Source organism: Hyla sarda, chromosome 1 (genome assembly GCF_029499605.1).
Source record: "Hyla sarda isolate aHylSar1 chromosome 1, aHylSar1.hap1, whole genome shotgun sequence".
Classification (NCBI taxonomy): Eukaryota; Metazoa; Chordata; class Amphibia; order Anura; family Hylidae; genus Hyla; species Hyla sarda.
In genome coordinates, this window is record NC_079189.1 from 155,555,423 (window position 1) to 155,581,800 (window position 26,378).

At 42.4% G+C, this 26,378-nt stretch overlaps 1 long non-coding RNA gene across 1 annotated transcript; it reads left to right on the forward strand.

Moving 5' to 3' along the window:
• Nucleotides 1-352: 352 nt before the first annotated feature.
• On the forward strand, nucleotides 353-3,314 carry LOC130302810 (uncharacterized). The gene is made up of 3 exons (XR_008852961.1): nucleotides 353-502; nucleotides 1,929-1,995; nucleotides 2,938-3,314. It is a non-coding gene; the product is annotated as an uncharacterized LOC130302810 (long non-coding RNA).
• Nucleotides 3,315-26,378: the final 23,064 nt, after the last annotated feature.

Consider the following 26,378-nt stretch of genomic DNA (forward strand, 5'->3'; position numbering starts at 1 on the left):
ATTTTTTCTCTCACACAGTTTGATAAATCTGGGGCTTGAACTCTTTAGGCCAGTGGTCTCAAATTGTGGCCCTCCAGATGTTGCAAAACTTCAGGTACCATGCAATGTGTTGTGGTGTCCTGGTACCGAACCTAGTTCTGTACCATCCTTAAGGCCCCTCAGGAAGAGTCCCTTAGGTCCACAGGGCTCTACTGCAGGGCTTCCCCCAGGTTATGTTATATTACGTGTATTGTATAAATGCCATGTGTATTTATTATGTTCATTTAATGTGATTGTTCATTTGTATAAAGTTGACCTGGAGTCACATGACATACCCAGAGTTCTAAGCGCACAGGTATCCCAGGCCACTAGCAACCAATGGGCTTTAGTCCAGCCCCCTAGTATATAAGGGGCTGTAGTCTCCATATTCGCTCTCTTAGTTCCGGCTCTGGTTCCTGCAAGCACAAGTCCTGTACAAAAGCATCTAGGCCAAAGCCTAAAGACCAGCAGACACTTCTAAACTGTAAGTCAAAGCTACTTCTACAAATCAAGTACCTACTTTCAAGCTCAAGTTATATCAGTAGTACAGTGGCCTGAATAATTATTACCATAACTACAAGTCCAAGCAAGCCTGCGAGGTTCCCTGTGTCCCAGTTACCTCTGTGGAAACTGCATAACTGTAAAGACTGTTCCCTGCATATTACAAGTAAAAGTTTCAGTTACTTCAAACCCTTGCTGTGGACATTCACTCATTGCATGCCGTTTTTGGGCTGGTTGTCGGCGGTGCCCTATACCAAAACAACCACATGTGTCACGAACACTAAGGGGTTAACAACATCTTACCCCCGGGGTTAATACCACCAGACCCTGCTACATCCATTACAACACCCCTTGGTCACCTCAGTGTGAACACAGCCTCAGGAGAGGTGTATATCTACTGTATATGCTGATCCCATAGTATCAGATGGAGCTAGGAGAGGAGGGGTGGGGAGCGATCTCAGAGCTAGTAGGAGGGGATCTGGTAGATAATGATGTCATCCTGACTTTCACAGGAAGTCAGAACCCAGAACTAATTTCCAAGTATTGGAAGGTTTGGAGAGGCAGACTGATGATCACGTGACAAGGATACTATAATAAAACACATAGATGTAACTGCACTAGAATAAAACACTTATCACTGTAGCACTATTGATAGTGAGTGTGCATAATATAGGCAAATAAACAGAAGTGCTTTTTATAGGAAAAATAGTGCAATGGAACAAATGCCTGATAAAAGAGACTTGACTCAAGCACCACGCATGGGATATTCAGTGTGCAGCAGTGGTGAAAGAGAGAAAACAACCCAGCAAAAGGTGTGGAGGAGAACCTCACAGAAGTGCAGAGGGAGAAGCAGTGGTAGGGTTTCATTTCTGATCAGAAAGACTACTGGTTCCACATGGGAAGTCCCAGAACCAAGACCTCAGAGTTAAAGGTGTTATCCAACATAAAGTGACTTTAGAAATTAAGTGTCATAAAGTAATGGACATGCTTACCATGGATCTGTGCTTGTGTTGGTGGTAAATGGCTGTGTCCTGTGTCCCCCATCACACTGCTGGCTTGTTTATGGTAACTAGCTACTTCTGGTTTCCATAGCCTCCGTCAGACTACAATCCCCAGGATCCCTTGTTTCAAGGTGACTTATTTCTCTCCCACACATCAGTCGCCAAACACATTGCAGCACAGCCAAGCTTTCTTTTTTCACATGACTTGACCGACATCACCTGACACACAAGCTGTGGATCTGTATGATGATGAATACATACACATGTGCACCGGTAACATCATCAGGAGACTGGCTTTACACACAACATACAAAGCAGCCAAGCCCCCCTTCAGCACCTGACTTGTGATCTATTGCCTTGGGCCGCACAGCAAGCTGGGAAAGGTCTGAGACAACAATTATTTTGTAGGCTGCAGAAAATGAACTTCCAGGGAAAAACAAAGACAAAGAAATTATATACCAGCCACCAAATACAGGTAAGTGAAGTATATTAGTAACTAGATTAACTTTGCTGCCCCTGTCTTACATACAAAGAACCAAAAATCCAAGAATACCCCTTTAAATTAGCTAATGTGGAAATCTATAAGAGAGTAATTAACTGGTATCAGCAAAAGAGGGTGCCTGGTGACTACCATTCAGATTTAACAGAATAAGGCTAGGTTTCCACTTGTTTTTTTTTTCTGGCAGTTTTTGGATATCTGCCTCTGCAGTTTTTGAGCCAAAGCCAGAAGTGTATTCGAAAGGAATAGGACATATATAGGAAGGACTTATACTTCTCCTCCCTTATGGATCCACTTCTGACTTGGGCTCAAAAACTGCAGTGGCAGATATCCAAAAACTGCCAGAAAAAAACCAAGTGGAAACTTAGCCTAAGCACACGGAATGGTGCTGTGCTGTTCCCGATCAAAGGTAGATCCATTGACCCCAGTTTAGCTGCTTGTGTTGTTTGCAACAAGGAGACTGCAACTGTAATTCTTAAATACCACTATTCATAGAATCCACTTATCACCTGTGAACTATTGCATTTTCATAAAAAAAAAATGTATGCCCATGTATCTTGGTATTAAAAAATACACAAGATAACCAGATACAAATGTCTTATAATGAACAGTAATTTATCACTAAGAGAACATGGCAGCAGCTGTTGGTGCCCACCCGGCACATGTCTGAAATGTTCTCACAATGCATTAAATACAAGCTTTCTGTACAAGGCTGCCCACCTTCCAGAAATAATCATGGTGCTCTATGTAAGCAGAAGCTGCCACCTTGCTCCATCTCCATGACTACAGGATGGCACAGAAGAGGTCTTGGTGAGAGACACTGAAGACGAGAGATCAACAATGTAAATGACATTGTCGAGAATACGTGTGAATTCAGACTGTTTACAGTATATTTAACAATTTCCCTTCTTTATATAGATCCTATTGAACTATTTATTAATGATGTCACAAGGAATGAAAATTCAAGCTGGCTAGAAAAAGTATATGAAAAAGATCCAAAATATATTCACCCAATGATAGCCGCAGCAGCAGCGGTGTAGATAAGCACCAATAATGATCCCGGAACATTAGAGAAAAGGTCCAGCGCGACTTGATCGATCAAAAGCTTGTTATCATATCTCAATCCAAGAGACAAAAGAGTGATGTGTTTCAGTCGACCATGTCTACCTTAGTCATACCAATAAAATTAGTAAATTAATTCTCATCCTGAGTTACATATTTAATTTTTTGTCAGCCTTCATACTACAATCAGACTAATACTATTTCTCAGCACATATGTACATGTTTGCTCTGTTTTCTGTTTATATGTGTTTATTCCTAAGAACTTAAAGGGGTATTCCGGTGGAATTATTATTTTTTAAATCAACCGGTGCTAGAAAGTTAAACAGATTTGTAAATTACGTCTATTTAACCCCTTCCCGCTATTGGACGTATGCATACGTCCAGGCGAATTACACGTTCGCGCAAATGGACGTATGCATACGTCCAAGCGATCTCCTGCTCTGCCGCGGGCAGCGCAGGAGATCGCGGGTGGGACTCAGCTGTCAATCACAGCCGGAGTCCCACCGCAGCTGCCGGGGCCGCGATCGCGCCGGTCCCGGCAGCATTAACCCCATATATGCCGTGATCAGTTCTGATCACGGCATCTACGGTGTTTGCAGGGGGAGCGCTCTCCCCCTGCCCATCAACGGCGGCGCCGCAATAAAATAAGGGGGATCGGGGGTGTCCAAGACACCCTCGATCCCCCTTGAAGAGATAGGAGTGGGGTGGCAGGGTTGCCACCCCTCCTATCCCTGCTATTGATTGGCGGAGCTGCCGACCAATAGCAGACTGGGGGCGGGGGGGTTAAAGTTCGGTTCCCCCCGCTATGCCCACCCATCGGTGTCCGGGCACAGCGGGGGGAACCGTGTAGTAGCGGCGGCAGCAGCGGTCACTTACCCGGCGGCGGCTGTGATCACGGCGGCGGTGGAGGTGAGTATGACGCCGCGTGTCCAGGAGTCTGTTGCCTAGCAACATCTGCAGGGCGACAGTTTAGAGAGTGGTCTCTAAACTGTCGCCCTCCAGATGTTGCAAAACTACAACTCCCACCATGCCTTGACAGCTGTTTGCTGTGTTGGCATGCTGGGAGTTGTAGTTTTGCAAGATTTAGAGGGGTTCAGGCTGGAGATCACTGACAGTGGTCTCTAAACTGTAGCCCTCCAGATATTACAAAACTACAACTCCCAGCATGCCCAGACAGCAGTTTGCTGTCTTAGCATGCTGAGATTTGTAGTTTTGCAACATCTGGAGGGCCACAGTTTAGAGACCACTGTCAGTGATCTCCAGCCTGAACCCCTCTAAATCTTGCAAAACTACAACTCCCAGCATTCAGGAACAGCAAATGGCTGTCTCGGCATGCTGGGAGTTGTACTTGCGTGCCTCCAGCTGTTGCATAACTACATCTCCCAGCATTCCCTTTGGCAATCAGTACATGCTGAGAGTTGTAGTTCTGCAACAGCTGGAGGCACACTGGTTGGGAAATACCGAGTTAGGTAATAGGTTCTATTACCTAACTCAGTATTTTCCAACCAGTGTGCCTCCAGCTGTTGCAAAACTACAACTCCCAGCATGCATGCTGGGAGTTGTAGTTCCCCCCCCCCCCCCCCCATGTGAATGTACAGGTTACATTCACACTGGCGACGGATTACAGTGAGTTCCCTGCTTCAAGTTTGAGCTGCAGCCGCAGCTCAAACTCCTAGCGGGAGACTCAGTGTAATCCGCCGTCAGTGTGACTGTAACCTAAAAACACTACACTAACATAAAATAAAGAGTAAAACACTACATACACTGACCACCCCCCCCCCACCCCTTCCCCCCCCCCAATAAAAATTAAAAACGTATCCTACAGCAGTGTTTCCAAAACGGAGCCTCCAGCTGTTGCAAAACAAAAACTCCCAGCATTTCCGGACAGCCATTGACTGTCCAAGCATGCTGGGAGTTTAGCAACAGCTGGAGGCACCCTGTTTGAGAATCACTGGTGTAGAATACCCCTATGTCCACCCCTATGCAAATCCCTAATTTAGGCCTCAAATGCGCATGGCGCTCTCACTTTGGAGCCCTGTCGTATTTCAAGGCAACAGTTTAGGGCCACATATGGGGTATCGCCGTACTCGGGAGAAATTGCCTAACAAATTTTGGGGGGCTTTTTCTCCTTTTACCCCTTATGAAAAGGTAAAGTTGGGGTCTACACCAGCATGTTAATGTAAAAAAAAAACATTTTTGTACACTAACATACTGGTGTTGCCCCATACTTTAAAATTTCACAAGCGGTAAAAGAAAAAAAGCCTCCAAAATTTGTAACGCAATGTTCTGGCACCACGGGGGGGCTTAAGGAAATGCACATGGCCAAATTCTCTCTCCAAAAGCTCAATGATGCTCCTTCTCTTCTGAGCATTGTAGTTCGCCCCCAGTGCACTTCACGTCCACTTATTGGGTATTTCCATACTCAGAAGAGATGGTGTTACAAATTTTGGGGGGTATTTTCTGCTATTATCCCTTGTAAAAATGTAAAATTTGGGGGAAAACAAGCATTTTAGTGTAAAAAAAATATTTTTTTTTTACATATGCAAAAGTCGTGAAACACCTGTGGGGTATTAAGGTTCACTTTACCCCTTGTTGCGTTCCCCAAGGGGGTCTAGTTTTCTAGTTTTTTTTCTGTCCTGGCACCATAGGTGCTTCCTAAATGCGGCATGCCCCCAGAGCAAAATTTGCTTCCAAATTTGCTTGCCAAATGTGACTCCTTCTCTTCTGAGACCTGTAGTGCGCCAGCAGAGCACTTTTTATCCCCATATTGGGTGTTTTCTGAATCGGGAGAAATTGGGCTTCAAATTTTGGGGGGTATTTTCTGCTATTACCTTTTTTAAAAATGTAACATTTTTGCTAAACCAAGCATTTTTGGTAAAAAAAAAAATTTTTTTTTTACATATGCAAAAGTCGTGAAACACCTGTGGGGTATTAAGGTTCACTTTATCCCTTGTTATGTTCCTCAAGGAGTCTAGTTTTCAAAATGGTATGCCATGTCGTTTTTTTTTGCTGTCCTGGCACCATAGGGGCTTCCTAAATGCGACATGCCCCCCGAGCAAAATTTGCTCTCAAAAAGCCAAATATGACTCCTTCTCTTCTGAGCATTGTAGTTCGCCCCTAATGCACTTCAGGTCAACTTATGGGGTACCTCCATACTCAGAAGAGATGGGGTTACAAATTTTGGGGGGTATTTTCTGCTATTAACCCTTGCAAAAATGTGAAATTTGGGGGGAAACACACATTTTAGTGAAACATATTTTTTTTTTTTACATATGCAAAAGTCATGAAACACTTGTGGGGTATTAAGGCTCACTTAATTCCTTGTTACGTTCCTCAAGGGGTCTAGTTTCCAAAATGGTATGCCATGTTTTTTTTTTTTTGCTGTTTTGGCACCATAGGGGCTTCCTAAATGCAACATGCCCCCAAAAAAACATTTCAGAAAAACGTACTCTCCAAAAATCCCTTGTCGCTCCTTCGCTTCTGAGCCCTCTACTGCGCCCGCCGAACAATTTACATAGACATATGAGGTATGTGCTTACTCGAGAGAAATTGGGCTACAAATTCAAGTATAAATTCTATCCTTTTACCCCTTGTAAAAATTCAAAAATTGGGTCTACAAGAACATGCAAGTGTAAAAAATTAAGATTTTGAATTTTCTCCTTCACTTTGCTGCTTTTCCTGTGAAACACCTAAAGGGTTAAAACACTTACTGAATGTCATTTTGAATACTTTGGGGGGTGCAGTTTTTGTAATGGGGTCATTTATGGGGTATTTCTAATATAAAGACCCTTCAAATCCACTTCAAACCTGAACTGGTCCATGAAAAATAGCGAGTTTGAAAATTTTGTGAAAAATTGTAAAATTGCTGCTGAACTTTGAAGCCCTCTGGTGTCTTCCAAAAGTAAAAACTAATAAATTTTATGATGAAAATATAAAGTAGACATATTGTATATGTGAATCCAAAAAAAAAATATTTGGAATATCCATTTTCCTTACAAACAGAGAGCTTCAAAGTTAGAAAAATGCAAAATTTTCAATTTTTTCATCAAATTTTGGGATTTTTCACCAAGAAAGGATGCAAGTTACCACAAAAATTTACCACTATGTTAAAGTAGAATATGTCACGAAAAAACAATCTCTGAATCAGATTGATAAGTAAAAGCATTCCAGAGTTATTAATGTTTAAAGTGACAGTGGTCAGATGTGCAAAAAAGGGCTGCGTCCTAGAGGTGAAAATGGGCTGTGTCCTTAAGGGGTTAAAAGATATTAATCCTTCCAGTACTTATCAGCTGCTGTATACTAGAGAGAAAGTTATTTTCTGCCTGGCCACAGTGCTCTCTGCTGACACCTCTGTCCATGTCAGGAACTGTCCAGAGCAGGAGAGGTTTGCTATGGGGATTTCCTCCTGCTCTGGACAGTTCCTGACATGGACAGAGGTGTCAGCAGAGAGCACTGTGGTCAGACCGAAAAGAACTACACAACTCTCTCTGGAGCATACATCAGCTGACAAGTCCTGGAAGGATTAAGAGTTTTAAATAGAAGTAACATACAAATCTGTTTAACTTTCTGGCACCAGTTCATAAAAAAAAAAAAAAAAAGTATATATATATATATATATATATATATATATATATATATATTTATTTATTTTTTTCCTACAGGAGTACCCATTTAATAGAAAATTATTTAAAATGTGAATTTTTTTGGAGTACAATATATAAAAGGATGTAATGTTTTAAACAATATGGATTAAAGCTTTGCTATTTAAATATTTTTTGTGGAGCTGGAATACCCTTATATCTTGCTGCTAATTTGAACCGAGGATGTGGCTTGGCACTTCCTCCTGTGCTACTTGCAATCAAAGGCGTCTTCCTTTAATTTAACCAAATGGTGAGCTGGTGCGATTTATTTTGTATATACCTATATAAAAGGAAAGCCACACATTTACAAGTCCTCTCTATTTTGTCAACAAACCATAATACAAAAATGCACAAAGGAGAAAAAAAGTAATGATGCCGTAGGGAGGCCTGAATTTATAGGGAACCGATGGCACCGGGTCCGACTCCTGAGACCTGCTGCCATCCTAACTTAGATGCCAAGGAAACAGGCAGCATGCGGCTCTCAATTTCCTGCCCCGCTCCGGATAATTGGTCCCTGCTTTCAAATAAAATAAAAAAATTAAAAATCATTTAAAAACATATCAAATTAATTCCTTACAAATTCCTGCATCCCTACTGCATCATTCCTGCATCTTTTTTTCATGAAGCAGTGGCAGTTTTTCTGGTATTAGAAAAAGAAAAAAGGAAAACCGCCAGAACAAAACTTTAGTGGAATCCTAGCCTAATATGGACATAGAACTGCTTGTGTGAAATTAGCTTTTTTGACTCTAGGTGTGCTGGGAGTTGTAGTTTTGCAACAGCTTAAGGCACCCTGGTTGGGAAGCACTGATTTACATAAATTGCCACCTCACATTTAGTTTCATAATTATGTCCAGAAAAGAAACTATTGTGAAATATTTTGTCATTGGAACTATAGTAGATCTGGTATACACTGCTCAAAAAAACTAAAGGGAACACTTAAACAACACAATGTAACTCCAAGTCAATCACACTTCTGTGAAATCACACTGTCCACTCAGGAAGCAACACTGAATGACAATCAATTTCACATGCTGTTGGTCAAATGGAACAGACAACAGGTGGAAATTATAGGCAATTAGCAAGACACCCCCGATAAAGGAGTGTTTCTACAGGTGGTGACCACAGACCACTTTTCAGTTCCTATGCTTCCTGGCTGATGTTTTGGTCACTTTTGAATGCTGGCGGTGCTTTTATTCCAGTGGTAGCATGAGACGGAGTCTACAACCCACACAAGTGGCTGAGGTAGTGCAGCTCATCCAGGATGGCACATCAATGCGAGCTGTGGCAAGAAGGTTTGCTGTGTCTGTCAGCGTAGTGTCCAGAGCATGGAGGCGCTACCAGGAGAAAGGCCAGTACATCAGGAGATGTGGAGGAGGCAACAACGCATCAGCAGGACCACTACCGCCGCCTTTGTGCAAGGAGGAGCACTGCCAGAGCCCTGCAAAATGACCTCACGCAGACCACAAATGTGCATGTGTCCACTCAAATGGTCGGAAACAGACTCCATGAGGGTGGCATGAGGGCCCAACATCCACAGGTGAGGGTTGTGCTTACAGCCCAACACCGTGCAGGACGTTTGGCATTTGCCAGAGAACACCAAAATTGGCAAATTTGCCACTGGCGCCCTGTGCTCTTCACAGATGAAAGCAGGTTCACACTGAGCACATGACAGACATGACAGAGTCTGGAGACACCATGGAGAACGTTCTGCTGCTTGCAACATCCTCCAGCATGACCGGTTTGGTGGTGAGTCCATAATGGTGTGGGGTGGCATTTCTTTGGGGGGCCGCACAGCCCTCCATGTGCTTGCCAGAGGTAGCCTGACTGCCATTATGTACCAAGATGAGATCCTCAGACCCCTTGTGAGACCATATGCTGGTGCAATTGGCCCTGGGTTCCTCCTAATGCAAGACAATGCTAGACCTCATGTGGCTGGAGTGTGTCAGCAGTTCCTGCAAGAGGAAGGCATTGATGCTATGGACTGGCCTGCCGGTTCCCCAGACTTGAATCCGAATGAGCACATCTCGGACAACATGTCTCGCTCCATTCACCAACGCCACGTTGCACCACAGACTGTCCAGGATTCGGAGGATGCTTTAGTCCAGGTCTGGGAGGACATCCCTCAGGAGACCATCCGCCACCTCATCAGAAGCATGTCCAGGCCTTGTAGGGTGGTCATACGGGCACGTGGAGGCCACACACACTACTGAGCCTCATTTTGACTTGTTTTAAGGACATTACATCAAAGTTGGATCAGCCTGTAGTGTGGTTTTCCACTTTGATTTTGAGTGTGACTCCATATCCAGACCTCCATGGGTTGATAAATGTGATTTCCATTGATAATTTTGTGTGATTTTGTTGTCAGCACATTCAACTATGTAAAGACGAAAGTATTTCATACGATTAGTTCATTCATTCAAACCTAGGATGTGTTATCTTAGTGTTCCCTTTATTTTTTGTGAGCATTTGTCTAGAACTTTTCGTTCACCCATACTCCTTCCCTTCACCTCACTGGTTAAACACTGGGGGAGATTTATCAAAACCTGTGTAGAAGAACAGTGAAGCAGTTGCCCATAGCAACCAATCTCCCCCATTATAGCTCTTATTTTCTTCCTCTTTTGGTCAGTAATTTATCAACAACCAGGAATGTGTCCAAAACAAGAAAAAGGTGCATATCTTTCTATTATAGTTCTTTTCTATCTTGTCGGTTTCACTACTGGTTTTGGTTAAAAAAAAAATACAGGTTGGGCCATTTATATGGATACACCTTAACCCCTTAAGGACGCAGCCCTTTTTCACCTTAAGGACTGAGCCCTTTTTCGCAATTATGACCACCGTCACTTTACAAATTAATAACTGAGATCTGATTCTGAGATTGTTTTTTCGTGACATATTCTACTTTATTTTGGTGGTAAATTTTCGGCGTTAATTGCATTCTTTTTTGGTGAAAAATCCCAAAATTTCATGAAAACTTTGAAAGTTTTGCATTTTTCTAACTTTGAAGCTCTCTAATTGTAAGGAAAATGGATATTCCAAAAAATTTTTATTTTTCTTCACAAATATAATATGTCCACTTTATGTTGGCATCATAAAATGGACATACTTTTGCTTTTTGAAAAAATTAGAGGGCTTCAAAGTAGAGCAGCAATTTTCAAAAATGTCATGAAAATTGCTAAATCCGAAGGGACAGATGTTACAGAACTACAACTCCCAGCATGCCTGGGCAGTCGAGGCATGTTGAGAGTAGTAGTTTGGCAACATCTGGAGGGCTACTGTTTGGGCACCACTGTAAAAGTGGTCTCCAAACTGTGACCCTCCAGATGTTGCAAAACTACAACTCCCAGCATGCCCAGACAGCCTTTTGCTGTCTGGGCATGCTGGGAGTTGCAGTTTGGTCCCCCTAGTGGTTGCCACAGTAAAGATCGATTTACTTTCACTTTCAATTCCCCCCCCCCACCCACTGTCGATTCCCTACATGAGCAAAGATCCAGCAGGCTCCAGCGAAGATCCCAGGTCCCCAGGCATCTTCTCCTGCAGGTACGGTCTCCTGCGCTGCCATTGGTCAGAACTCCGTTCTGAGTAATGGCAGGGGATAGGAGGAGATTGCAGCTTTGCGACCTCACTCCTATCCTTTAGGCTGATCGGGGCTGTTGCTGACAGCTCCGATCAGCCCTATTTTCCGGGTGATCGGGTCACCAGAGACCCGATCAGCCCGGAATTGGAGAAAATCGCATGTCTGAATTGACATGCGATTTTCTCCGATCGCTGACATGGGGGGGGGGGGGGGGGGTCTCAGGACCCCCCTTGGTGATGTGCCAGGGTGCCTGCTGAATGATTTCCCACGGGCGTATGGATATGCCCTCGGTCCTTAAGGACTCGGAATGCAGGGCGTATCCATACGCCCTGTGTCCTGAAGAGGTTAATAAAATGGGAATGGTTGGTGATATTAACTTCCTGTTTGTGGCACATTAGTAGTCAGCAAATTGTAAATAACTCATGAAAGAATAAAGTTACGTTAAAACCAAACACATCATTGTTTTTCTTGTGAAATTGCCAATAAGTGATGTGTCACATGATCCTCTTCCTATTGAAAAAACAAAAGTTGTATTCAAAATGGCCGACTTCAATATGGCCACCATGGTCACCACTCATCTTGAAAAGTTTCCCCCCTCACATATACTAATGTGCCACAAACAGGAAGTTAATATCACCAACGATTCTCATTTTATTAAGGTGTATCCATATAAATGGCCCACCCTGTAGTGTGTGTAAACCCAGCCTTTGGGTATGTTCACACGGACGGATCCGCAGTGTATTTTATGCTGCGGATCTGCCGACGAAAGACCCTACAGTGTGCCTGCTCATAGCGGCAATCTGGTGCTACAAGCAGACACACTGTGATGGGCGAGTCGCAGCGCTCATGCACAGTGAACTCCCACACATCGTGGCCACTCTCTCTGAGATAAGCCAAGAGCAGTCGTGATGTGCGCTAGTATACTGCGCATTTGCGCGGCGACTCACACATTGCAGTGTCTTTTCGTAGCAGCGGATTGCTGCTATGAGCAGGCACAAATGGAAGCATCATTGTAAAATACGCTGCAGATCAGTCTGTGTGAACGTACCTTTAGGCTAGGTCTGGTCTGTCGCCAAAAGAATGAACTTGAACTTCTGACAGAATCCAGTCCACAGACATTGCTCTCTATGGGGATGGCAATGTCTGCACAGTCTTATCACCAACTCATTTAGACGACGCTGGCTGCACTGGGGATCTCTGGCCGGAAATTCCAAAGTTTCAACCTGGTCTTATATTTCTCCTTCCTATTGGATCCACTTCTGTCTTTGGCTCAAAAATTGCATTGGCAGTTTTCCAAAAAATGCAAGAAAACAATGGCCCTCATTTACTATTGCAAACCCGACATGTTTTGTCGGGTTGTGCGCCAGAATTTGTCGCATTGCGCAAGAAATTCTGTCTGCGCCAGAATTTGCGCCAGAATTGAAAAAACCCTGACTAACTCTCCATTTTGCTAAGAAAACCCAAAAAAGGAGCGTGACCGCTAGGGAAAGGGGGCATGGTCTCCGAAAAGGGGCGTGTTCCCGACATTTTCACAAAAAAACAACATATTTACTAAGGTTTCCACATAAAATGTGGTGGATTTCAGCTGAGGAAAACCCTACAGGTCAGAGCATGTGTAAAAAAAGCAAAATGTAGGGAAAGTGGAAAATGTAGGGAAACCTTAGTAAATACCCTGGAAAATAAATTGTAGGGAATTAAAACCCACAAAGAAACCTACACTCCACTCTTAGTAAATCAGGGCCAATGTGTGTGGAAACCTTGCCTAAGGGCAGGGTCACACGGGGCACACCCCATATTTAACGCTGCGGATGGGCCAACGGCAGTCACAAAGGGACTGCAAGGCGAGCTCTCAGCTGTGACTAGGTAGTTCTGTGTGTCCTAAAGTGAGAAATCTGCCACTACAAGCAGACACACAGAGCTACCCAGAGCTGGGAGCTCACTCTGCAGCCCCTCTGTGACTGCCGACGGCACCCAGTGTGACCCTGCCCTAAGTGCAACATTTTGTCGGGGTATTTTTATTTCAACTTTTAGCATCATTTTGCAAATGCATTTTTCCTGCCAATTTTCACATTCTATACATAGAGAAAATGGCAGGAATTTTTTTTTCCTATCTAGAGCATACTACAATGTAAAACAACCACAACTGATTCCAATAATGCATAAGGCTAAGTTCACACAGCAATAGCATTCTTTATTTTCGCTTGAATTTTCAGCAGTTTTTTGGGCTGTAATTATTTAGCAGGTTTTCTTCTACTGAAATCAGCAAAGAAAGAAAAAAAAAAAAAAAAAAGGCGGAAAATGCTAGCATATATGAACAACACTCGTATTTTTTTCAGTGTGAACCTGGCCCCATATTCTTGTGCAGGGGCATGAAGGAATAGTCCTCAGAACATGGCCTGATGGGATGAGAGGCTTGTTTATATGTCTCCACTGCTTGCTGTGATTTCCTTCATGTGTTTTCTATTCTCACATCTGACTGAGGAAGTCATGCATGCTCCCTGCCCCAGTGTATTATGATTGTGTATCCAGAGAGAGCGTTCTTTCCCAATGTGCTGTGGGACACGGAGAGAGCAAATCCCTACTTTCTACTACAGAGAAGGCGAGGACATGAGAACACAGATGGCATCATTGGTAGGAAAGATTTAACACCATAACTACGAGGACTAAGAGCCAATCCTAGTCACACTATTAAGGGTCTATTCACACGGCTGAATTTCCACTTGCGGAATTCCGCCTCACATTAAAGCCCATAGACTTCTATACGATTAGGCACTCCCATTCCCACTTCCGCAAGCAGAAATTCAGAAGTGTGAATGGGAGTGCGGAATCCTATAGAAGTCTATGGGCTTTAATTTAAGGAGACACATGAAAACATTATGCTTACATAATGTTTTAAGAACCTTATTTTCTGTCCTTTTTTTTTTCTTTCACTCTTTTTTTATTTTTAAGGAGCTTTTTTGCCTTTTTCATGTTTTTTTCAGTTGTTTACATCTCAAAAGGCTCAAAAACATTGTGTGAACATAGTCAGCGTATGAGGTCTAATAAACAGTCATTAAGGTATTGTGGGGAATGTATTAAGATCTGCACCTGAAATAGGTCACAAAATTTTGCAACTTTTGGCAGTGCACAGGGCTCCCACAGAGAAACGCCCTGTATATTTGCTGGGTTCACACTGTGTGTTTATAACAAGCATTTGTCTACCAATGTGAGTTTAATAACCAAAAAAAAAAAAGCACAAATCCAGCCTTGCAAAATCATGTAATCTCATTTTAGTTTGTGTACTTTATTTTTATTTATTAAAGAATTATTGAGATGAATGTTGTAATGCCCATGTTTTTGGTGTGTGTGTGTGTGTGTATATATATATATATATATATATATATATATATATTTTTTTTTTTTAAGATTCTTTATCACTAACATCAATCAAAGCAACACAAGAACCTACCACTTATCCCTTACTTGGGCCTCATTCACACAGTGTAGTTTTTTATTTAATTGACTAGCTTTTTCTTTGGTGAAAACCAGGAATTACTTTAGTACAAGACAAAACTCACAGTGGGAAAATGACACTAAAGTAGTTACCAGCTGACTACTCTTGGGCCATTGAAATGAATGTGGCCCGTGTCTGTCTGAGCATGGACACATTGGCATGTAATTTTGAGATTTTCCTGATATATCTGTGCCTCAGAGCCATAAATTGTCATGTGAACGAGGCCTTAGATGTAAACGGCCCAAAAAAAACCTCTAGCAATATATTTTTACCTCCACATTTATTATAAACATAAAATGAAACTGAATGTGAGCTAACAGATGTTCTACTACTAACTTCAGTGCAATTCAAAAACATTTGGAATGCTGTATTTTGGATTGATTTAGACATAAAATGGATGTTTCGCATACACTTTTTACTTCAAAAAGTGACAAAATAATGTGTGTAAACATAACCTTGCAATAAAAAAATACCAAGGAAGTGGGTTAAAACAAAGTGCATAAAAAATATATAATTATTCATGTACTTCCAATAAAATCCTGTAGTACCAAATATATGGTGCTAAGTGCCAAAACCAGTGTCCATTTCACCACCCACAAAAAGTGCATCTTCCCAAAAAGAAAACACATGTTTTTATTTTTTTGCTAAATATTTGTGGAAACTCACACAGCGGAGATTCTGTGCTTCCGCACAGATTCCGTTCTGCCAAGCTGGCATTGGATTTTTTTGCAGTTTTGCGGATTCCACACAGAGGGGGAGATTTATCAAAACCTGTCCAGAGGAAACGTTGCCAATAGCAACCAATCAGATCGCTTCTTTCACTTTTAACAAGGCCTATACAAAATGAAAGAAGCGATCTGATTGGTTGCTATGGGCAACTGGGCAACTTTCCTCTGCACAGGTTTTGATAAATCTCCCCCAGAATGTGCTGAATTTATGTGTAATTTTGTTATGCTCAATACACAGATTCCGGACAAAATTCAGAGTCTCTTTGATGCAGAATTCCACAAAAAAAAAAAACATGTTAATTGTTTTTGTGTAATCTGGAATGCAGAATTCCCGCAGTGGAAGTTCCACAGCTGTGGAATGGGACAGCGGAAAATCTATTTACCACAAAGTTAAAGGGGTATTCCAAAAACAATTTTTATTTATAATTTTTTATTTATTTATTTATTTTTTATTTTTTATTTTTTTACTATGCTACTGGGGCTGTAAAGTTAGTGTATTTCATAAGATAATGTCTGTACCTGTGTTTGGTGGCTGGTATCAAATTATTTTGTCTTTCTTTTATCCAGTGGTTTAATTTTCTGCAGCCTACAACTAAATGCAACGAGGGGCTCATGTCTATGATCTTCTTAAGCTGTCACAAGGGTGTGATGCTGGAAATCATTTTGTTCTCTGGACCAGTGCAAACTCACAGAAATATAAATGAACAAATGCTATGTCATACGCCCCTATAGTCTTAGGTTAGAGGCAATATTAGACTGAGTTTTATGAGAATGTTTGCACTTTTTGGGTGTGATGCTGTATGTCATTCAGGAGCCCTGACCTAATTCACATTTTGTGCCATAAATCTAAGGAAAGAAGTCAGAAATTGGATTCCACATTGCTATGGTCAGCCATGTAAATAATTCTTAGTTTTTATAGCAAAGAATACTGATTCATTACTGTTTATGTGGAGTATGATGTGTTCTTTAGGTCCCTGGATTAATAGAGGAATGTAGCACAAATGAGTAATCTGGTGATGAATAATCTATGTACATCTATATGGTCTTTCTATTAGGTTGTTCCATGAAATGTGTGTGTGTGTATGTATATATATATATATATACAGTATTATCCTTTTTTCATTGCACAGATTTTTATTTTTAAGGCAGGAACTCTAAGCATCTAACTGATAATGGTTACCGAAATAGGAATAAAGCATCTGTCCACCCAGGAAGTAGAGACAGAGCAAGTTGAGGGGGCTCTGACAAAGGAAGGTCGCTCCTGAGAAATAGGTCTACCTAAAAAGGCAGACATAGCAGACTCTTAGGGTAGCAGGGCTTAGGCCTTCACCAAGCCCATCCTGTAAAAAGCCGAAGATGGTAGCATCCATAGCCTTCCCCTGACACCACATTGGTAAATTTGTTTGACTTGGGCATATGACTTCTTTGTGTAACTGGCTCTTGACTGAGATGGAGTTCTTTTGACTGCTTTGAAAAGCCCTCTAGCCGGACTGGTAAACCTCCAGGTTGTTAAGTTGAATCTCTTGAGCCCTGAGACACCAGGTTCTGCAGTGGAGGAAGTCTCCATTATTGCCCTTGACTCATTTCCATAAACTGGGAGAAACAAAAACTGTATAATGGCTATTAAAGTTGCCTGGTTTTGAGTTTCATACCCTTGGTATCATGGAACCTGATATGAATATATAGGCCAGCCTGAACACATGCTGGCCACATCTATCAATTGCATCCTGTAAGGGGGGGTCCTTTTTGTGCACAAAGAATGGTACATTTTGATAGCTTGGCAATAGCCATGTCCCCTTTTAGTGGTAGACCTTAGAATGTTTATCGATCACAGGAAACATGGTTCTTAACCTCTCTAGAGATGAGCGAACTTACAGTAAATTCGATTCGTCACGAACTTCTCGGCTCGGCGGTTGCTGACTTTTCCTGCATAAATTAGTTCAGCTTTCCGGTGCTCCGGTGGACTGGAAAAGGTGGATACAGTCCTAGGAAAGAGTCTCCTAGGACTGTATCCACCTTTTCCAGCCCACGGGAGCACCTGAAAGCTGAACTAATTTATGCAGGAAAAGTCATCAACTGCCGAGCCGAGAAGTTCGTGACGAATCGGATTTACTGTAAGTTCGCTCATCTCTAAACCTCTCGGAAAGGATTAGATGTTTTTCCGAATGTTTAATTTCAGCCATTATCTCACCAGCCAGCCAGGCAGGACTGGCGATTGGGCACACTGGCATTTGCCATCTTAATCAGGCGCCTATAGTTAAGTGCAGTGCTCGGATGTTTGACAGAGCAAAAGGCCATTGGCTCCTTACTCTGTCAATCACTTTTGTGGCTGCCTGTATTATGCAAACAGTCACAAGAGGTCTAACATCCTTTCTCTGCACTCTGGCACAGATGAGTGACGTCATCATGTGCCGGAGCACAGACCAGAGAAGGAAGAGAAGCCATACTATAGACTGCGTGGGAGCCAGGTGAGTTTTTCTCTTTTTTTTCTTTAATCTGTGCAATAGAGGCTGTAATTACTACTATCTAAAGGGAGGCTGATACTACTACTACTACCACTACCAAAAAGGGGAGGCTGCAGTTACTATTTGGAAGGGCTGCTTCTACTATATATGGTGAACTGCAACTATATTCAGGGGGCTACTATCTAAAGGGGAACCTACCTACAGGGAGTATCCCCTACTTATAGGGGGCTGGTACTACCTACAAGGAGTAACTATCTACAGGGGACAGCTATCTATCTACCTAAAGTTTGCACCTACCTACTCTGGGCACCTATGTATTGGGGGAAATTATGTAGAGAGACCTGTCTACCTACTAGAGTAACCTACCTACCTACCTAATCGAGGGGGGATACTCTTCTCCAACCCATGTATCTACCCACTCTACTCTGTGAGAAACCAAGGCGGTTAATATTACTGTTTTGAGCTATAGGTGCTGGAAATGGTCTTTTAGTTTACAGGCGACATCACCTTGAGTACTAATAATATAGTGTTGTATGAGAATCTTTCTTAGTTTTTAGAACAAAGAGTTTCTAAATTCTGATGTGGCACAGTTTGTAAAATGTTGAGGATTATGATGTATGTGGCTTATTTTTTTTTTAGGTCCTTGCATTAATATGCAAAAGTAGGGCATGATTTATTTATTTATTTTTCATGCTGGTATATGTACAGTACAGTATAGTATTAGTTTGTACTAAGTGTACCATATCATGTTGTGGAGTTACTGCTAGATTCAGATGTGTCCTTTAATCTCTTTCATGTTCTTGTCACCTGCACCTCTAAACATACAGTATATCCAGAATTTGAAATTTTCCTACTTTTTTAAAAGTAGTTGGCTTGACTATTGTGACTCCTTACTAATAGCAGCAGTCAGATTCCCCTCTCTCTTTGTTACAATGATGCCTCTTACATGTCACTGTACTGGTTGTCCATTTAGTGTAGATTACAGTACAAAATCCTGACCCACAAAACCCTCCACGATGCTACATCTCCCTAATCTATTGCCTCCTCCATGTCTACAATCCTACACGTGCTCTCTGCTCTGCTAATGATCTAAAATTAATATCTTCTAATGACCTAACCTCTCACTTCCATTTCCAGGACTTTGATAGTGTCGCACCATCTCTTTAGAATGCGATACCCTGAACCCTTAGGCTATGTTCACATGCCAGAATTTCCATGCAGAATTCTGCAGCAGTAGATTCCCATTGATTTCAATGAGATTCTGCTGCGCTGTGCACATAGCAGAATTTCCGCGCCGGAAACATGTGGTGCGCAAATTCTAATTCTGTAGAATGGATATGTCTATTTATTTTGTGGACTCCGCACGGAATGCATTGTCATCTATAAAACGGCGCATTCCCGAGTGGTCCTACTGCCAGCATGTCATGCCAGTGCCCGTAGTCTGCAGAATGTCCGCACGGAGAGTTTCCATGTGGACATTCTGATATGTGAACCCAGCCATAGACCTATACCCAACATCACACAGTTTTAAACATGCCCTAAAGACACAATGTCTGCACCTGTGTTTCATGGTGGTCTCGCAATTCTTATGTGATCTTTGCTCTGATATTTAAAAAAAATTTGAGTCATCTCAGTCCAATCTATAACTGATCTCCTCATAAAAGCTGATCAGATTAGTCTGACAGGACGAATCCCGTATAAACGCATGTTGGTGCTGTGTTGGAAGGTTATTTTCATTAACACCTTAAGGACAAAGGGAGTACCTGTATCCCCTCATCCCGCTCCCCTTCTATGATGCGGGTCAGGAGCCGGGATCCCTGGCTAATACCGGACATCACTGATCCCAGTAATACCCAGCATTAACCCCTTAGATGCCACAATCAAAGTTGATTGCAGCATTTAAAATAATGCCTTCTAGCTGTCTGATCATTGCTTGGATGCCTCAGTAGCCTGGAGCAATAGAGTACCAATAACAATGATCAATGCTATTCTATGGCATAGCATTGAACAGTGTATGCAATCCAAGGATTGCATGTAATAGTCCCTTATGGGGACTATAAAATGGTGTTAAAAAAAAGTTACTAAATGTGAATTATGGAGATGGGTGAACTTTTCAAAAATTTGGTTCAACCGATTTGCCGAATTTTTTCGAAAAGTTAGTTTGGGGTCGAATAAATTTGCGGCGAAACTGTATTAAAAACGGCTATTTCTGGCCTACAGAGAGCCCCAATAGGGGTGTAGAACACTTTGTCTTGCTGTAACATGCATAGGGAGTGTGCTGGGTTACTGAAATCATACTGTTATTCATTATGACATGCAGATTACAGGCATTGTCATTAGAATCACTGCTGCAGAGCGTCTATGTGGCAGCAGGAAGACCATAAGGTGTCAAAATTGAAGAGGATAAAGAGATCTTTTATGTCATATTTAATGTAATTTGATGTGAAAATTAAATTTTTACATTACCCATTCTGATGAGCATCTAGCTGGCGGTCCTCAACAAGGCGAGATACCACCTGCTCCAACCCCTGCCTCTCAGTGCCCCTCTGATTATGAAAGTACGAATGTTTCTTTTAATCAGTTATGGTTCATTGCTATTGCTCCAACATGTTTAATTGGATTCTTGTGATAATTCCACAGGTAATATGACGTCGACGGCCAAAGGGCCTCAGTCTAGGGATCGACCGATTATCGGTTTGGCCGATATTATCGGCAGATATTCACGATTTTCTAAGTTATTGGTATCAGCGATTACCTTGCCGATAATGCGGGCGCTTTAAATCAATGAACTGCAGCGTCTTTTGCAGGGCCAGAGACCGCCGCCGCCACCCGCTTCTCTCCCCCTGCCTGTCCTGAGTCCAACCACTGCCGCTTCCCCATTGCCTCCCCCTTCCCCAGTTTTATAATTACCTGTTCCCGGGGTCCACACTACTTCAGGCTCCTGCGGCATCCTGCGCAATGATGAGTGACATCCTCAACGTGACGTCACCGTCAGTGGCCCGGCGCACAGTGACAGCTCAGGACGCCGCCGGAGCCAGAAGTAGTGCAGACCCCGGGAACAGGTAATTACAAAACGGGGGATGGGGGAGGCAATGGGGAAGCGGTGGCGGTGGTCTCTGGCCAGAGGATAGGCAGGTGGAGGCAATCGGGCAGCGGCGGTGGTTGGACTCAGGACCCCAGGACAGGCAGGGGGAGAGAAGCAGGTGGTGGCGGCGGTCTCTGGCCCCACAAAAGCAGCTGCAGTTCATTGATTTAAAGCGCCCGCTTTAAATCATTGATCTGCAGCAGCTTCTGCGGGGCTAGAAACAGTTTATCAAGGTATGCCCGCCCACACACACACACGCACCCTCATTTTACCAAGGATATTGGGGGGGAATTAAAATGCACGGAATATCGGTATAAGTTATCGGCTATCGGCCTGAAAGTTCACAGGTTATCGGTATCGGTATCTTCTCTAAAAAATCAATATCGATCGATCCCTACCTCAGTCCTGAAAAAATTACAACCCCTAAGATTGAAAGATGAATGTTGAAATCTCTATTGAAGATGCATGTTAGCTAGTGCTACCATGCCCAGAAGCATCAGTAAGCCAAGTAGTTCCTGAAAGACACAGGAGCAGTCAGGCTCAGGCATAAGCAGTACACCGAGGGTTTCATAACCCCTTACATTGAAAGATCAATGTTAACATTTCTATTAAGCATGTATTTAGCTAGTGCTAAACATCCAAAAATTTGAGGCCCACCAGTTGAAGCATATCTTGGCTGAATGGCATATAGTGGCTGAATGGCACAGCCTGGAGTTGGCAAAAGCATGAGGAGACCATTGAAATGTGTGATTTTTTTTTTTTAGTTTAATTTAAAATTTTGAAATTTAAATTAAGGATTTTGAAATTGAACTTTTAACTCTCAAGTTTTAGTGTCCCGGGCCCCGGTGTGTGGTTACAAAGGGCCAAATCTAACAAGGAGTCACATGTCACATGGAAGCACAATGACAGAGCCTGGAGGTGGCATCAGCATGAGTTTACAAGAGGGCTTCACAACCCCTAACATTAACCCCTTAACGCATATGGACGTTCATGAACGTCCATAAGCGTCTCCTGAGGTATGACACGCGCTCAGCAGCTGAGCGCGCATCATACCTGGTGGGTCCCCGTTGCTAATGCCGGACATCGCCGATCGGGCTGAGGTCCGGCATTAACTCTTTAAAAGCTTCCCGGCAGCTCAGTCGGGCTGATCGGGACCATCACGGTAAAATTGCGATGTCCTGATCAGCTAGGACGCAGCAGAAGGGTGCCTTACCTGCCTCCTGCGCGTCTGATCGGCGATTGATTGCTCCAAGCCTGAAATCCAGGCTTGAGCAATCAACCGCCGATAACACTGATCCCTGCAATTGAATGCAATGGCAGTGATCAGAGTATTGAATTAATGTACTGCATGTTATAGTCCTCTATGGGAGCTATAACATTGCAAAAAAAAAAAGTGCAAAAAAAAAAAGTTGATAAAGATCATTTTACACCTTCCCTAATAAAAGTTTGAATTACTCCCTTTTCCCATAAAAAAAAACAACGGTGTAAATAAAAATAAACATATGTGGTATCGCCGCGGGTGTAAATGTCCAAAAACGAAAAAAAATATTGTTAATTAAACTGCACGGTCAATGGCGTAAGCGCCAAAATATTCAAAAGTCAAAAGTAGCGTATTTTTTGGTCACTTTTTATACCATAAAAAAATTAATAAAAAGCTATCAAAAAGTCTGATCAAAACAAAAGTGGTACCGATAAAAACTTTAGATCACAGTGCAAAAAATGACCCTCATACCGCCCCGTACATGGAGAAGTAAAAAAGTTATAGGGGTCAGAATAGGACAATTTTAAACATATACATTTTCCTGCATGTAGTTATGATTTTTTCAGAAGTAATACAAAATTAAACCTGTATAAGTAGGGTATCATTTTAATTGTATGGACCTACAGAATAAATATCAGGTGTCATTTTTACCGAAAAATGTACTACGTAGAAACGGAAGCCCCCAAAAGTTACAAAACGGTGTTTTTTTTTTTAATTTTGTCGCACAATGATTTTTTTTTTCATTTCACCGTAGATTTTTGGTCAAAATGACTGACGTCATTACAAAGTAGAATTGGTGGCGCAAAAAATAAGCCATCATATGGATTTTTAGGTGCAACATTTAAAGAGTTTTGATTTTTTAAAGTCAAGGAGCAAAAAACGAAAATGCAAAAACGGAAAAAACCCCGGTCCTTAAGGGGTTAAAAAAAACTAGAGGACTTGTAAGTAGAGCAGCAATTTTCAAAAATGTCATGAAAATTGCAAAATCTGAAGGGACAGATGTTACAGAACTACAACTCCCAGCATGCCTGGGCAGTCTAGGCATGCTGGGAGTTGCAGTTTGGCCTTCCTAGTGGTTGCCACAGTAAATATCACTTTACTTTCACTTTCATCCCCCCCCCCACCGTAGATTCCCTACCTGAGCCAGGATCCAGCAGTCTCCAGCTACGATCCGGGGTCCCCAGGCATCTTCTCCTCCAGGTACTGGCCTCCATCTTCTTCCCACGATCCACTCGACATCCAGGGGTGGGCAGAACGGGGTTTGCCATGGCAACCCACTGTCCTGCCCTGCCATTGGTCAGAATCAGTTCTGACCAATGGCAGGGGATAGGAGGAGATTGCAGTACTGCGACCTTGCTCCTATCCCTCAGGATGATCAGGGCTGTCCCTGACAGCTCCGATCATCCCTATTTTCCGGGTGATTGGGTCACCAGAGACCCGATCAGCCCGGAATAGCAGAAAATCTCATGTCTGACTTGACATGCGATTTTCTGCAATCGCCGACATGGGGGGGGGGGGGTCAGGACCCCCCTCGGTGATGTGCCGGGATGCCTGCTGAATGATTTCAGCAGGCATTCCGGTCTGGTCTCCAACCGGCTAGCGGCGGGGACCGGAAATCCCACGGGCGTATGCATACGCCCCACGTCCTTAAGGACTCGGGATGCAGGGCATATGCATACGCCCGGCGTCCTTAACCCCTTAAGGACGCAGGACGTAAATGTACGTCCTGGTGCGGTGGTACTTAACGCACCAGGACGTACATTTACGTCCTAAGCATAACCGCGGGCATCGGAGCGATGCCCGTGTCATGCGCGGCTGATCCCGGCTGCTGATCGCAGCCAGGGACCCGCCGGCAATGGCCGACGCCCGCGATCTCGCGGGCGTCCGCCATTAACCCCTCAGGTGCCGGGATCAATACAGATCCCGGCATCTGCGGCAGTGCGCGATTTGAATGAATGATCGGATCGCCCGCAGTGCTGCTGCGGGGATCCGATCATTCATAACGCCGCACGGAGGTCCCCTCTCCTTCCTCCGTGCGGCTCCCGGCGTCTCCTGCTCTGGTCTGTGATCGAGCAGACCAGAGCAGAAGATGACCGATAATACTGATCTGTTCTATGTCCTATACATAGAACAGATCAGTATTAGCAATCATGGTATTGCTATGAATAGTCCCCTATGGGGACTATTCAAGTGTAAAAAAAAAAATTTAAAAAAATGTAAAAGTAAAAAAAAAGTGAAAAATCCCCTCCCCCAATAAAAAAGTAAAACGTCCGTTTTTTCCTATTTTACTATTAACTATTAAAATAAAATGTTAATGATCCCGTACGGTTAACGGCGTGAACGAAAAAAAAAAAAAAGTCCAAAATTCCTACTTTTTTAATACATTTTATTTAAAAAAAAATGATAAAAAATGAGTTATTAAAAGTTTTTTATATGCAAATGTGGTATCAAAAAAAAGTACAGATCATGGCGCAAAAAATGAGCCCCTATACCGACGCTTATACGGAAAAATAAAAAAGTTAGGGGTCATCAAAATAAAGTGATTATAAACGTACTAATTTGGTTAAAAAGTTTGTGATTTTTTTTAAGCGCAACAATAATATAAAAGTACGTAATAATGGGTATCATTTTAATCGTATTGACCCTCAGAATAAAGAACACTTGTCATTTTTACCATAAATTGTACGGCGTGAAAACGAAACCTTCCAAAATTAGCAAAATTGTGTTTTTCGTTTTAATTTCCCCACAAAAATAGTGTTTTTTGGTTGCGCCATACATTTTATGATATAATGAGTTATGTCATTACAAAGGACAACTGGTCGCGCAAAAAACAAGCCCTCATACTAGTCTATGGATGAAAATATAAAAGAGTTATGATTTTTAGAAGGCGAGGAGGAAAAAATGAAAACGTAAAAATTAAATTGTCTGAGTCCTTAAGGCCAAAATGGGCTGAGTCCTTAAGGGGTTAAAAGGTTAAGGGGTTAAGTTATTAATATACACTTTATGGTAAAACTGCCATGTTTTATTTTTTTGTGGGTCAATATGGTTAAAATAATACTGTGGGTAGAATTACAAAAGAAGGGAAATACTGAAAAAATTATATTTGGTGTAATCTACAGACCCCCTGATATCACTGAAGAGATAGAAGGTCGGCTGTATAAACAAATAGAGAGGGCCGCCCGGGCAGGTACAGTGGTAATAATGGGAGATTTTAACTATCCAGATATAGATTGGGGCCGGGGGCTGGCTAAAACTACAAAGGGGCGGCAATTCCTAAATTTATAGCAGGATCATTTTATGGGCCAGTTTGTGGAGGACCCAACAAGAAGTGATGCCTTGTTGGATCTGATCATTTCCAACAACGCAGAGCTGGTTGGTAATGTAACTGTGCGGGAAAACCTTGGTAATAGCGATCACAATATAGTTACTTTTGACTTAAAATGTAGAAAACAAAGACAGACGGGGAAGGCAAAAACATATAACTTTAAAAAGGCAAATTTCCCTGGGCTGAGGGCTGCACTACAGGACATAGACTGGGGGGAGGTGTTCTCAAATACTGATACAGAAGGTAAATGGGACATCTTTAAATCAACTCTAAATAACTATACAGCTAAATATATACCAAAGGGGAACAAATATAAACGATTAAAACTAAATCCTACATGGCTGACAAATGATGTTAAAAGAGCAATAAACAACAAAAAAATTGCCTTCAAAAAATTCAAATCTGATGGGTCAGCGATAACATTTAAACAGTACAAGGAGCTTAATAAAATCTGTAAAAATGTAATAAAAACAGCAAAAATTCAAAATGAGAGACAGATGACCAAAGAAAGCAAAACTAATCCTAAATATTTTTTTAGATATATAAATACAAAAAAAAAACAAGGACAGAGCATGTAGGACCCCTTAATAATGATAATGGGGAGGTTGTCACGGGCGATCAAGAGAAGGCGGAGCTACTGAATGGGTTCTTTTAGTTCTGTATACACTATGGAAAAAGGAGCTGACATTGGCCAGGTCAGTGCTGGTAACACATCATATAATGTAT